Source organism: Gymnogyps californianus, chromosome 10 (assembly GCF_018139145.2).
Source record: "Gymnogyps californianus isolate 813 chromosome 10, ASM1813914v2, whole genome shotgun sequence".
Lineage (NCBI taxonomy): Eukaryota > Metazoa > Chordata > Aves > Accipitriformes > Cathartidae > Gymnogyps > Gymnogyps californianus.
In genome coordinates, this window is record NC_059480.1 from 10554486 (window position 1) to 10568730 (window position 14245).

The 14245-nt window shown below is 38.5% G+C and overlaps 1 long non-coding RNA gene across 1 annotated transcript in view; it reads right to left on the reverse strand.

The window, feature by feature from the left end:
- Positions 1 to 14245, reverse strand: part of LOC127020059 (uncharacterized) — a 164374-nt gene that overhangs the window by 108112 nt on the left and 42017 nt on the right. Inside the window, exon 2 of the long non-coding RNA XR_007767009.1 lies at positions 2362 to 2525. This is a non-coding gene — a long non-coding RNA (uncharacterized LOC127020059). The remainder of the gene's footprint in view (positions 1 to 2361; positions 2526 to 14245) is intronic.

Consider the following 14245-nt stretch of genomic DNA (forward strand, 5'->3'; position numbering starts at 1 on the left):
TATTCTGAAAAATGTGTGGTAGATGCTCTGATTTTCATACCAAAGCCAAATCTTCCCAGAAGTTGAGCTCTTGCTGTGCAAGCAAATTATATTCAGCCTTTATGGTGACATTTCAGTGTCTCCAACAGTATATCTGAGTGTGTATATAAGGTGTTCCTCTTGTTCTCAAAAAAAAAGTTCAGTGCTTTTCGTATCATATTTGTTTCTTCATGAAAATATTGCCAATATAGAATCCAGCATATCAACAACTGGATAATTTTCCAAACTTCTCTTCTTGAGACAGAAATAACACTGAAAAGATGGTTAGGTCACTGGATTCATTGCATTAGAGATGATGATGCAAAATTGGAAAAACCTTAATCAATTTAAGTGGCTCAATAAAGTTTGACCGGCACTCAAGACTGAAAAGACTATGAAAAGACTGTAGTTGCAGAAAACAAGGCAGCATTGATTAAGGTATTAAAAGTGGAGATTTCTCTCTCATAATATCAAGGGCAAAACTTATTTAAAACTAAAGGCAAAAAGACAGTATGAGATGGCAATTTCTCAGTTTTCTAGTATAAACTGGATTAGGTACGTGTAATTTTCTTTCTGCCCATAACACCTACCATCCCTGCAACCTGGCCCTCTGCATACTGTTTTTCTTTTTGTCATTTCTAAAATACTTTGTCCTCCACACCTACTGGAGGTTCCCACTCTAGAAATCCAGACTTGTTCTCAATTCTCTTAATCTTTCTCTAAAATGTACTTCTCTAAGAAAATCACCTCACAGCAGAAATTGCACCTCGCTACTTCCCGTCTATTATGTATCTGTCTTAATCCTGAATCTGTTTAGCTGTCCTCACTTAGGTAAATGGGAATCAGTTCAGTACAAAATGCATGAAGCAGGACTATAAAGCAGCTCTTCGTTCACAGACTGTGTCATTTCAGTACAAACTATGTTTTATTTCTATGTGAAAGTGACCCATAAAATATAATTTAACTAACAAAAGATCTTGCTAATTAGGATCCACTTAATCTGAAGTAAGAATGGCCACAGAGAACTGCATAAAATGAAGGGATAAATTAAAACAGATTTCATTACTCTAGTTCAAATGTTGACAAATACTCACTTTGGAGCACTATTAGGTACATTTGCAATGCTATAAAAAGAGTACTTGCCACCAAAAATTTTATAAAAAGTCTGTAACTTTCTCAAAATTTAATTAAGTTTTGCTATCAATCTTTCATAAGCATCTGTGAAGTTGCATTCAATTTAACAGATAAAACTTAAAGTATACTATTTTCTACACTTTTATTTCAAAAGCCAAGAATTATCAAAATGTACTTAGAGCTTAGATGTAGTGAATCTATATTTATGAAAAACATATTATTTCAGATTTGAGAAGCCTACAAAAGCAGGTTTCTGAAAGTAAATAAAGAGTACATTAACTAGTTCAATATCCATCAATATACATGTAATATTTTTAATTTTTTTCACATAGCAAGTCCTAGTTAAAAATTTAGCAGGTTTGTTACACTTTACGTGGCTGGGTATTCCACATTTAACACCAAATTCATATTTTTGCTTTTGCAATGCTAACGGCTATTGTAAGGAAAAGCTACATTACAAATTACTCTAACAGCAGGATTTTACAATAGATTAACATGGGAGTCATTTATAACGCATTTGCTGCTATTAAAAAAAACAAATAAACATTTACAGTCTGTGCTAATTAACTTTACTGCTGAATTAGTAGTATTCCTTACTCTTCTTAAATAGAAGAAATATTGCAAGTATGGCAGTAAAGTCAAACACTTCAGTGCAGTAAAGGCTGACACGTTTTAAAACCTCTCTCTTGTCCTCCAAAACACATGGAGCTTTTGGACATCTTGAGACCTACATTCACTGGGTTCAGTACTGATACCCTCCACTATGCATGAACACACGACAGAGCAGTTTAAGAAGGACATTCTTATGTCAGAAATAAATTACCATAGTTGGAGCACAGCATCCAAGTACAGCAGCTTAGCAGACCTGCCTCACCAACATACAGTATATATTCTCTAGACTTAACAAATTCTTTCCTGGTAAAAGGCTAGGAAGTGAATATACTTAAATACCAGTGCACATTCTGCCAATTCATCTGTCCATGTAAGTGGAAATTCAGCTTGGCCATGACTACGGTCTTCATGAGTTGTCACAAAGTACATGAAGCATTTACATCTTTCATCAATAAACATCTCACCGTTTGTGTTCATTTTTTTACCTTGTCTTGCTGCTGCCAATCCCAGTAGTACTCTGTGGCAAATGTAAGGACATGCCCGATTTCTTCTCATGAGAAAAAAAAAAAAAAAAAGGCAACAAATCTGAAGTCTTACCTTTATTGAAGTCAACAGTAACTTCAGGATCAAGCCTGTGTGAAAGCAGAAAAGCATCTGACAGCAGAATCTCTGAAAGACCCATTGGAAAGATTCTTTTTCCTCATCTTAGTAAACAGACTATTCACAAAGATCTGGGCTGTGCTCAGCATGTAGGAAAGTGCCTGTCAAAAGAAAGAAAAAAATGTGTTACAGTTAACTGAATGAACTCTGTTCTCCATGCCCATTAGAGAAAGGGTTCCTCAACTTCTTGAATTCCTTCAGCTCTCATGAATGCCACCTAAGTCATTAGTTAAGATACAGAATGAGATTATTTTCTGTTCTTTTCTAGACAGAGTTATAGTCCTAATCTCTGGACATGAGAAGTCCCAGTTATTCATTAAAAACTGTTATTTACCTCTTAATCATACAGTAGTAAGAATTGTTTATAATGCCTCATCAAATATGTCTGCACGCTGTGGGTAATACTCAAGTTTGGCCTAAAAGTTAATTTAAAATACAAAACAAAACAGTTTCTATTACAGCCATGAAGTATTGGCTGGTAACCTTATCTGGCAGGAATCCGAAGTTTAGATCCCTGCACCATATTTTATATTTGTTTTTAATTTTATGATTTAAAGGCATCCAGTCGACCTCCTCTGAGATAACCACATTTCTGTTGTGCTACAAGGGAGAATGAGATCCTAATGCAGACAAACACAAATACCACTGCTTATCATGTCATAAAAACATTCCAGGACTGGATTCCAGGCATTTTCTTTAATCAAATTAAAACACTACGATTTCTCTCATTTACAAGTTTTCTATTTTTTTTTCAGCCTTCCTACCAAATCATTTTTCAAACTCTATCAGTGCCACTGAATATTTTCAAGCATTTCTTTTTTCTAGATGAGGAAAAGCATTTACTCCCAGCTTGCTGAGTGTGTGATTCTGTAAGTACCATTTCATTAGCACTGAAGACCACAAGAGACCTCATCACACGTTCAGAACCTTGGAGTCAACCTCTTGCTCGCTCTTTTCTGCTCAGTTTCATGCCTTGGAGAAGGACGTTGTATTAGAGCTGTAACACTAAAGCTTGTTCCATTTAGTTTGGATATAATGGTTCTAGGCAGAGCACCACAAGTTTTGAGGGCTTAAGTGGGACCTCAGGCCTTGTACTGGCCCTAAACGCATGGATCAAGTGCCTCAGAACTCATATTGCGTAAGTCCTTGTAAACGTTGACAGAAATAGACAAGTTTGCTTCTAAACCAGGCAAAGATGTTGCTATTACCAAGACAAATACATTGCATTGAATATATACAAATGTGAGTGCATGCAAGCATATTTTTATATGACTATCTTCAAACAGCTTAGAAAATGTTGTGTACATTGAGTTTTCTAGTAGCTTGACTGCAATGTATACTGTCTGAGGACGACATCTCCTATTAAAAAAAAGATACACACAGTTGCCACTACTGTTAGATTAGATAGTGGAATGCTAGGAGAAACTGAAATTAGGCAACTTACTGTCATCTTGTTTCTGAGCTAATGATGGTTATAAGTCTATGTAACTAAACTAGTATTTGCTGCATTACTTCTGATTTGCTCAAGTGTGAATAAATCTAGAGTCCTGTCCATGTGCCTAGAGACTGATATACAGAAATACCCCATGGACCACATGACAAAGTGAACTCAGGAGTTCTTGTAGTGTTCAGCATCACAGTTCTACAGATGTAGATCCTCCAAAGAAGGCGATCAACCCTTTAACTATAGTTAACAAACCAGAGGCAGATGGGTGACAGTGCAAGCAACAGAAACATTCAGAACGCCCAGGCACAGTAAGCTTGCACCGCTTGTTCCTTCTAGGAGATGGTAATCAATGCAAATCTATGCATTAGTTATGAGGTGTTTTAATTCCAATAATAAACATTCTGTGATTGATGAATTTTTCACAGCTGTTGTCTATATAGCTGTTTAATAAGAGCATGCTGGCAGAGGCTGTTAATTCTTCATCAAGTTGCCGACTCCAGTGCATTCCACTTTCTGCAAGGGAGGATGACAGTTGGTAGAGTGACTTGGGCGGCTGGTCAGGGGACTTGACATTTGGCAAAGGATCAACGCATTAGATGACAAGCCAAATTCCATCAGCTTCCTAAAAATACTAGCAGACTGACAAACAGAAAGTGCTTTAATTGCTGGTGCTACTGTCTTTGATTTTCTGTTATTGATGGGCACTGGATCTAACTACACAGGAATGTCTACTTCATGGTACTGTTGTTCCCAGAGAAGAGGACAGCCAGCCAACCATAACCTATCAGGAAGGAAACAAAATCAGCTGCCTTAAAAAAAAAAAAGCTGCCAAAAGTTCTGGCATTTGCTTTAAGTATTCGACCTTCTGAATTCATACAACTCCCTTACTGGAATATTCCATCAGGGAAAGGGAATCCCTATCCTCAGTAAGTATCATGTGACATATGCCTAACTGGGGCCTTAGAGATGGAGATTCCCAAATGGGTACAAAACAGAGGGAGCCAACACTACTCCCTCATTGAGGCATCTAAGACCTGACTCAGAATTACATCCAGAGGTCAGTAGGATGCTTATTTTCATTCACCCTGTGCCTGCATCAAAAGTGCCAACAGAACTGCCAGTTGTGAATACAGCTCCTGTACCACAGATACCCGCCCATTAAAAGCTGAGATTTCCAAACTTACTCCACACATGCCACCAAATAGTTTTTAGATGCTGTCAAGTTCAGCAATATTCACACACTGGTCACCTACAGATGGAGGCAACCTATTAACAATTCCCTGAGCCAACTAGACATCTAGGATACTGACCTAAAACAGAAAAGTCAGCCCCATTTACCCTACAGAACAGATAGTTACAAAGCTTCCTGTCATTAACCTTGGTTTTGCTTTACAGGGGCTGTTACAGACGCTAAACTCCTCACAGTACCAAGAGGTTCAGAATTCAGTCACAAAACTGGGTCCCTGAAATCAGTCAAAATTCTTGTGACAAACAAATAAAAACCCTTATTGTATTGCAGCTGCAGGGAACAGTTACCTTGCCAGCAGCATAATCTTTGATTCTGAATGGCATGTTCATCTGTTAATAATTACAATCATGTTGAAAGTTTACGAAAAATTAAAGTATATCTGTTTAATACTGAGTCATTTTTAACTTTTCAGTTCTGGGTGTTTAAATCTCAATTTGACACTAAACAAAGTTTTTGATCTCAACCAACACTGCAGAAAGCATCCAAAAACTTTTCCCACTCAAAAAAAAAATTTCTTAATTCCCTTTTTCAACAGACAAATCACTCGATAAAAAAAATTCATTATTTATTGCTATTGAGTCATGCCAATATACAGAAAAATACCTGTTTAAAAGAACACTATTTTGGTACAAGAGACATAAGCATGAATATCTGAACTGTTGAAAATATCATTTGAAATGCCACTGGTTCAGTATAACCATATCTGAGGAGTAAAGGCATTTACAAAAACTAAACAGTTTAAAGTAAACTCGGACAACCTAGTAGCAGTCTCTTGATGTGATTTGCTCTGAGCCTCCACAAGATGTGTTCTCTGCTCCCCGATAGCCTGGCTTTCCAATATGGAAAGGTTACCACAAGTCAGTCTGCCACACTGAATTTTTTTCCTTCTCCACGATATTTTCCTCATCAGGCCACTCATCTTTGTCACTTCTAGAGGTAAGCGTCCCTGTTCTACTCAATTCCAAAAGCCTCCTACTCCCAGCCAGTGTAAAATTACCCTATGACTGTGTACCCTACTTCACACAAAACACCAGAACTACCCTCATGGGTTATGGTACTGTACATGCAGTAGATGCTTCAATATAATGAATTAAATTAAATACTAGTCTCACCAAACCCTTACCCACCCAGGTATTAGACATTTTGTCCAAGATAGTTTCATAACACCCTCATTTTAAAGGAAACTAATAAACGCAGAGTAGACGGTTGTCAGGAGGGGCTTAGATATCTGTTTCTCTCCCTCCTTCTCTCATCCCTAAATCTAAAACAAACAAGACTAAAAACTAGATTTTAATCTTTGTGATTATTATTTTAAAGAAGGGGTTACAGCAGAAGGTCTTTTGGTTGCTTAGAGGTTCAGTAACCCAAAGGCAGCTAAAACAACTTTGCTCACTACTCTCTCTTTTCTATTTGTTTCTAAGAGTTGTAGAAGACAAAATTCATACGATATGAAGAAAAGCCATGAAAAAGCCTGGCAAAACCTGCAGAAACCGACAGTGCCAAGTCTTAACACCATGCTATTCAGCAGCTCTGCTGGATGCCCTGCTTACAACAATTCAAGTTTTGCAAGCAGCAACATGGAGTTTAACTTGTCATTTGTCATAATCCTTTCCTAAAAGGCAAAGGATGGAGTTCACAAGCTTAGGAGAGTGGTTTTCTGCGGTCGCATTCTCTGGTCAACACTTTACTGAACTTATCAGAAACTTGAAAAGAGGCAGGCTTAAGACACGACAATTTTATAACCGAAGAAGAGATGGCAAAACTTTCTCTGGTTTTAGCAATAGTGGGATTCTTAGGCAGTCATTTAGCATTTCATACCTGAATATGAATTGTGTGTATATATAGACATATATATGAAAGCAGAGAGCCTGACCCTGTAAACAGTTATTCCAGAAGTTTAGCATCTACTCAGTGCAATCCGTTTGCATACTTCATGCTTTTATTTTCTGAACAGTTGAGAAAAAAGAAAAAGAGGAGAGAAAAGAAAGCTGGAAAGAAAAAAATCAAGAATAAAACCCCAACAAAAGCAAAATGAAGGGGACCATTTTTTTGCTAGGAACTGATCCCCAACAGACAGCACAAACCAGTTTCCTTGGTCACCAGGTATCCATTACAATATAAAGCATAACAAAGGAAACCTGTGAGTACAATGTTGTACAGGCTTCACAATTTTTCCATTAATATCACAGGCTACTCGGAGTTCATTCTCATGATTCCCACATTGTCCTACACATCATTTAATACACACCAGTATCTTCATATCACAATTAGTTGTGCTGCATTGTTTTGCACTTTCTCCTACATAAACTAGGAGATTACATACATCTCCTGGTTTTCTTAAATGATTTAGCAGACAGTACACCATATTTAAATTGAGCCTTGATACCAAAGAAATCATCACTTAAAAATTAAAATTTAATATCTATGCTAGATAGATAGTTCAAAAGATCGTAACACTTCATACACCTCTGCTGTTCTTCACCTCCTCCATAAACACAGGTTTTAGAACTCCCACAATAAATTGTGGGGTGGTGATTATTTAGTAGATTTTGAAACAAGGATCTCCCAGATGCCTACTGTTGCCTTTTAAATCTACATACTGATCACCTGTCCAGAAACAATTGCTTTTGCCAGAACACCAAATTTTCTGCATAAATTGGTGGGTGTAAAGTTTTTCTAGTAATCATTGCTGTACAAGTGTGTCTTAATATCTTTTATTTTTCTAGCTAGAGAAGCATGTCAGTATTATCAATAGTGCCAGCTCTCAAACAAGCAACAGCCCCACTCCCCAGAGATACAAGTTACTGCTGTGTGTCACCAGCCCCAGGAGAGCCTGGGGACCGGCACCTGCCTGCACACGCACCCTCCTCTTCCTCCGCCAGCCATTGCCCCTCACCTTCCCTGGGCTAGAGCTGGGAGCAGCAGCAACATTGGCTTTCCCCAGGATAGGATTTCTCATGACACTTAAGGACATTTTGTCACCCTGCTCCATAGCATAAGCCAGAATCATGTTACTTGCCATGTACTGTTCAAAAGCATCTTATTCCTCATAACCTTGTATCTCCTTATTTATTTTATATTCTTGCTAGCGCTGATGAAAAGCAGGAGAAAAAAAAAGTCCGAGTATGCTACGTAACATTACAGAATGGTTAGGTGTCGCTATTAGCTTCACAGATGAGGAAAGGGATAATACATGGAGAAGTCACTCTTGGTTCATTCTTTTTTTATATGGCTATCAAGATAAATAAAGGCCAGAACAGTTTAATTTTTAATGCAGTCAGGCCCTTCCCTACCTGGTATCTTTGTCTCCACTGAAACGTGAACTTTCTCCTCACAAAGCACAAGATTACAGCATTGCATAAAATTTGCAGACAACTTCAGGGAAAAAAACAAAACAAAACACAAAACCAAAACAAACAGAAAAAGCCACCACTGTTGCACATCTCCTGCAACGCACCAGGACAAGAGGCAGAATTTTAAAAAGTCTTCTTACTGTAGCCATTGGAAAGCAGAACTGAAGCCAGCTTTGGTGCTCTGACCTGGCCTTTTTTTTTCTCCTCATTTCTGCCAAAACTATCCAGCTTTTTGCCCTCTCCCAACACAATTCAGCACATTTGTTAGGCAGGCTCAGATGACAGAAGATGTTCGTTCATCTCAGAGTCTGGGCAGCCATATTTTCAGAGGAAACCCCACGGGACTACCAGTACAGCTGTTCCCTCAAGAAGTGCCCTTCGGTTTTCAGTCCCTCTTTCAGAGTCAGAAAGGAAAGATCTAATAATCTTCCCAAATTCTGAATTCCCACAGGAGAGTAAGACAGCCTCTGAGGCAAATTTGTTTAGAATCTGAGTTAAACACCCACAGATCCAGAAGCGCCCTAATAACATTTGTGAGGAAAAGAATTTCTGACTTAAAAGATAGATTTTGCACTAGCACAAGATTTAGAAAAAACCTTCATGAAAGCAACCACTGTTTGCAAATACCAGACAACAAAAATTCAAGGTCAAAACAAAAGCATGAGTTGATCCATTGAGGTTAATGCACATCAAAATATTATGTGAAATCACAATTCATATTTTTAACACCTTGAGACTCGGACTCTAAACTTTCATGCTAGACAGAAAGGGTGAGAGAAATTCTTTTCAGTTGCACTTGTGAAAGACTCCATAGATTTCAAGCAACTTACACATGTGCAATGCAGCGCTTACTCCGCAGTGGGCCAAGAACCTACTCCAGTTGCTATAATATATTAGGTATCATTCCCTCACCTATAGTAAAACTTCGGTGCTCTGACAAGGAGTGCTTAAAAACCACAGATAACCAGTTTGGCCCTGGATGCCCTCTGTTATATTCTCAAACTTTAGAAGAGCCCTCTCTTCCCATGGACATTGCTTAAAGTCACTGAGCTTTGTGAAGAAATCACCAGTAAACATGTGTAAAGAAAGGCAATAGTGAAGAGATTGTCAGCATATAAATCCTGAGTAATTCCTTTTGCTTCAATAGAGTTGCTACAGACTTAAAACAGTGCAAGTGAAAACTGAATTTGTTGTTCTAGAATTCCATTAAGCTAAAGTGGCCATTCTTATTATTCTCTATTTTCTTTGGAATGAGGCAATATTATTATTATTTTGAAGTTTTTCTATACACAAGTGTCCTTTCCATAGCCAAAATAGTTTGTTTTTCTAAGAAACCATCATTATAATTTTTGCTTAATTGAATTTTTTAAATTAATGGCTTCTAACATTACCTAAAGTTACCTAACATACAAAAAAAGCTACTGGATTTTCTTGGTGGAATACAGAAGCATTCAACTGAAAAGATGATGATCACAGCATCTAAAGATGTCACAGTAAAAAGGAAAAAAGGGAACATAGAAACAAAAGCCAGCAAGAAAGAAAAAAGCAACAGCTACTTTTCACAATTCTCTATTATAATGGAACCTCAGTTCTAACCACTACCAGATGGGTATTACATGCTGCACAAACTGGCAAAGTTGACACCCAAACATTCTCCATGTTAGAGAAAAAAATTAACAGACTGGCTTTCATGCATGTATAATTAAAGACTTCCAAAAAATGCTACTCTTCTGGAAGGAAGTGATAACTCAAAATAAATTGATATTTGCAGGTTTTATTTAATATAAATATATTTATGTAGGTTTATTAATATACAAAGGAGAAATAAACAATTAGAGTATTTACACATACTCATATGCCCACATGCATGTATACAGACTTTTTTTTTTTAAATATCTTTTCTTCATCACTTTGCCCCACCAGCCCCCTCTTATTATATCTGGTAACAAGAGTTTAGCCTGAACTGTAGGCTTTCACCCACGCCATATAAAACACAAAGGCCACAAGCCAAATTCCACTCTCAGTTGCACAGATTCAACCTTTAATGTCAGAAGATTTGCACCAGTGTAAACCAATAATAGATTTTGGCTGCCCTTATGGACCTGATTTTGGCAGGTGGATGGAACAGGATTGGAACGTATTTATTTACCTCAGGAAACTAGAATTCACATCCAGCTTCGAAGACATTTGAGAGAAGTTTTATAGTCCAAAAAGCTAATCTTTAATGGAATTCCCCACAGCATAAAATCACTATAAAGAAGAGTCTTGCACAATTCATTCTTATACCTTTAATCCCTGCTTAGAAGAGGTCCAGGAACAAACAAGCAGGATATTGCAGAGCAGAGCTAAGGTGTAACTGTAGCAAAGGCACTAGGGTAGGACTTGTAGCCAGTGCTACTTGTCAGCCTGCCTGCTTGCGGAGGGTTGCCATTCCCCTGTGGCTTCTGAGAGCACTGAATTACAGATACAACAGCAGGGAAAGGGAAGGGAGGTAAAAATAAAGTGCCCTTTGAGAGTTTTTAATAAGCCTGACAAAGAAATCATGCAACTTGGGAAGATGTAAATCACTCCTCAGCTGCAAAGCTTGTTATTTATGCAATATATACAGCTATTTCAAAATTGCCATGGAAGTCATTAGGAATATAATTTTTAATCCAGTAACAAATGCAATATTATGATGTATATAAATAAAACGTATAAAATTGGAGTGAAGACAGTTGGCATTTCAATGCCAATACACCATTAAATTGCAAGTAACAGTCAAGCTCTATATTATCATCAGAAGGTGGGCTGCTTCTTCAAATTAGTGCCCTGGGAAAGAAAATAATGCATATTCAAAAATGAAGCTGCTAGCCAGTGCACCCTAAAGGGTTTAAGATCAACCAATGTAGGATCGCTGCAGTGAGGCAGAGTTACAGCATTAGCAGAAACATAACATTACTTCACCAAAACAGATATTTAATACTTGATAGCCAGGGCCACCTATGAAAATGAGTATGTTAGCCTGTATTTTAGGATATGAGCAGCAGAGCAGAGGAAGATATCTGTAGGACAGCAACACAGAAAATGTGCTTAAGAGGAACATGTGGAATTAAGAAGAGCACTTCAGAGCTTTGCTCCAAGTTGCAATTGGCAAGCATGCCATGTTCACAAAAGTTTAGTGTCTGAAGTCATTTAAATAAAAAGCTAATTAGTAGTGCTTGGATGGTGACTGTCACCCACTAAGTAGTGATGCATTGAGATTCAATGTTTAAATCAAGAGATTCATGCGGATTATGCAGACTCAATTCTATTGAGAAGGATGGTGTGAAGTTGTTTAAATGAGCTTCTGTAAGACATCTCCTTCACACTGTGGATAAGATCTGGAGGCAGGTTTGCTTGGCAGAGTTTTGCACCAAGTGAAAGCTGTTTAGCTTGTCAGCATCAGGGAACCTCAGTGCAATAAGTCAGAGCTGTTTCAACAAGTGATCACAATGGAGCTTTTGAATTTATTTCCATATAGTAAGGAAACGCCTATAGCTTACTAGACCCAGGCAAACAAGAACACTTGACAGCAGAGCCAAGCCAAAGAGCTTAGCTAGGATCAACGAGCCGTTAGAGCTGACTTATACACATTTGAAAAAAATATTACATAAAGCGATATGTATCTAAGGTCACTGTGGGAGCCAGGAAGTAGTGCCAAGACATTCTTGCAGGCTTCTCCCTTCCTTGGCTTGCCCTCATTCACGGACAGAGAGCCCAGCCTGAGCCAGGGCTCAGTGCGAGCTTTCACTGGCTTACCCACCTCTGATGACTAATGGGTCATGTTGCAGAGTCACTTATATTTAGAAGAACAGGTGGGCAGCCCCATTCCAAATTTAATCAAGTTAACACTTTATATTTCTTCATGGCTTTCGTAATTCTAATTAGCTTACTGTTGCAAACTAGGGGATGGGCTACACCAGTCTGCTACAAGTTACAAACATTATTTCTCTACAAACATTAACATTTTTCTTCTCTTTCCAGGGAGAATTTTTAATGCACAAATTTGAATGCACTTGGCTTTTCTTACACCCCACACAAAGACTTACCAGTGAAGAATGCCCCAAACTCATGTTAAAATTGACCTTAGTATGACAGAGGAGACAAGAGATTAGCATTATTTTTATATGCAGAGCTGTGTCTTAACCCCATACTAAACACTAGCATTTTCCCACTTCCTACTGGGAATTCAAAAAGGGATTCGGTATCAATGTAATTACAAAAGGTTCAATCCCTAGAAACTTATGGACACCATGTCCTCCTCCATTAGAGATCTCCACAAAGGCTAGGGAGCCATCCTTGGCCTCCCAGCTCCCTGTACCTGGAGATACACCCCGGAGATTCTCTCCATAGCACATGAAGAATTAGACCAGCATTCCTCAACATATCATGCCACCAGGCTGGCAGAGGCCAAGGACCTCTCCACCCCAAGGCTGCCAGCATGACACCTTTCACTAGCAGAGCTCCCTTCACCCACACATCTAAGAGGTCCAGAGCCAGACAGCATAGCCAGAGAGGTGACAGACATGCTCATCTCACCTGAGTGCATGACAGCAGATCCACCGGCCAGCTCTGCTTGTCAGCATAGCCGAGGTCCTGGTTTCTGTTAGTGCAGTCCAACACTAGGGGTAAATATTTATCTCATCCTAATTATTGGAACAGATAAATGGAGACAAAAATGAAGCTAGAGCAGCCTTTTCACATGAAACTCACCAGCTAGACATCCTACTGCCTATGGTATGCCAGTATTTCTTCCTGCCCATACTTGAGCAACATCTCTTCTAGAAAGCAGAACTGGTGGTTACAGCCAGCACTAGCTTTCTGGTCTCAGGGACCTTTTTAATACCAGTGAACCTGAGATGGTGTCAAGTCACTTACAAGGGTATGTAAGGTGTATATATCTTGTAGGAACTCCAAAGTCTAACTGATGGCTACTAACGTTTTCCCCCTCTGCATTTTAAAATCTGAGAGATATGATCATCCTAAAGTGTTGATAGAAAACCAGAGGTGACAGTCTCCATTTTGACTCATTATGTTTTATGATAATTTAAAATAATGTACTGGTAGTAAATGCATTCACAAAATTACCTGATGAGCGGGCAACTCTTCCCATAGCCCTGATAACAAGTAGGGTTAATGTCAGCAATGTAAAGGATAATTAATCTTCTCTGTCAGTGCAGCTGCTTCATATAATTTTACCCTAATAGTGAATATCACATATCTTTGCCAAGTTAATTTAAAGGAGTAGAAACAATATACTGCATTCAGATGTAGTTTGCTATGATCACTTCCACTCTCAGTGCAGTGAATCCTCTAAATTTATGAATTTAGAGTTTTCTGGTGTTTTTTTTTCTTCCTGTGAAAGTCTGAATAAAGTTGGTAAGTTTAACTGCCTCTGGTGACAGGAGCCTCCTCTGGGCCTTCTAATAAAGGACATGGCCTTTGGAAATCAGGGTGAAGAATCTAAGTTTTCATTTGAAGTCTTTGCAGAAGATTTTTAAAGCAACACCCACATGGCATCCAGCTGGTTCATACACTCTGTGAGATGGGACCTTTGGAAATCTCCTGCTCTTGCTAGAGTATAGAGCTGGACACTAAGGTAGCCAGTGAAACTGATTTCTGGCATGAGAAAGAACAAGCTCTAACTGCTCCCACCATCCTGATGGAGCTTTTCCCCAACAGAAAGAAAGTTGCTGCTCTATGAACAGCTCCATGAGAGATAAAGGGGACTCACCCTCCTTTTTACCACAT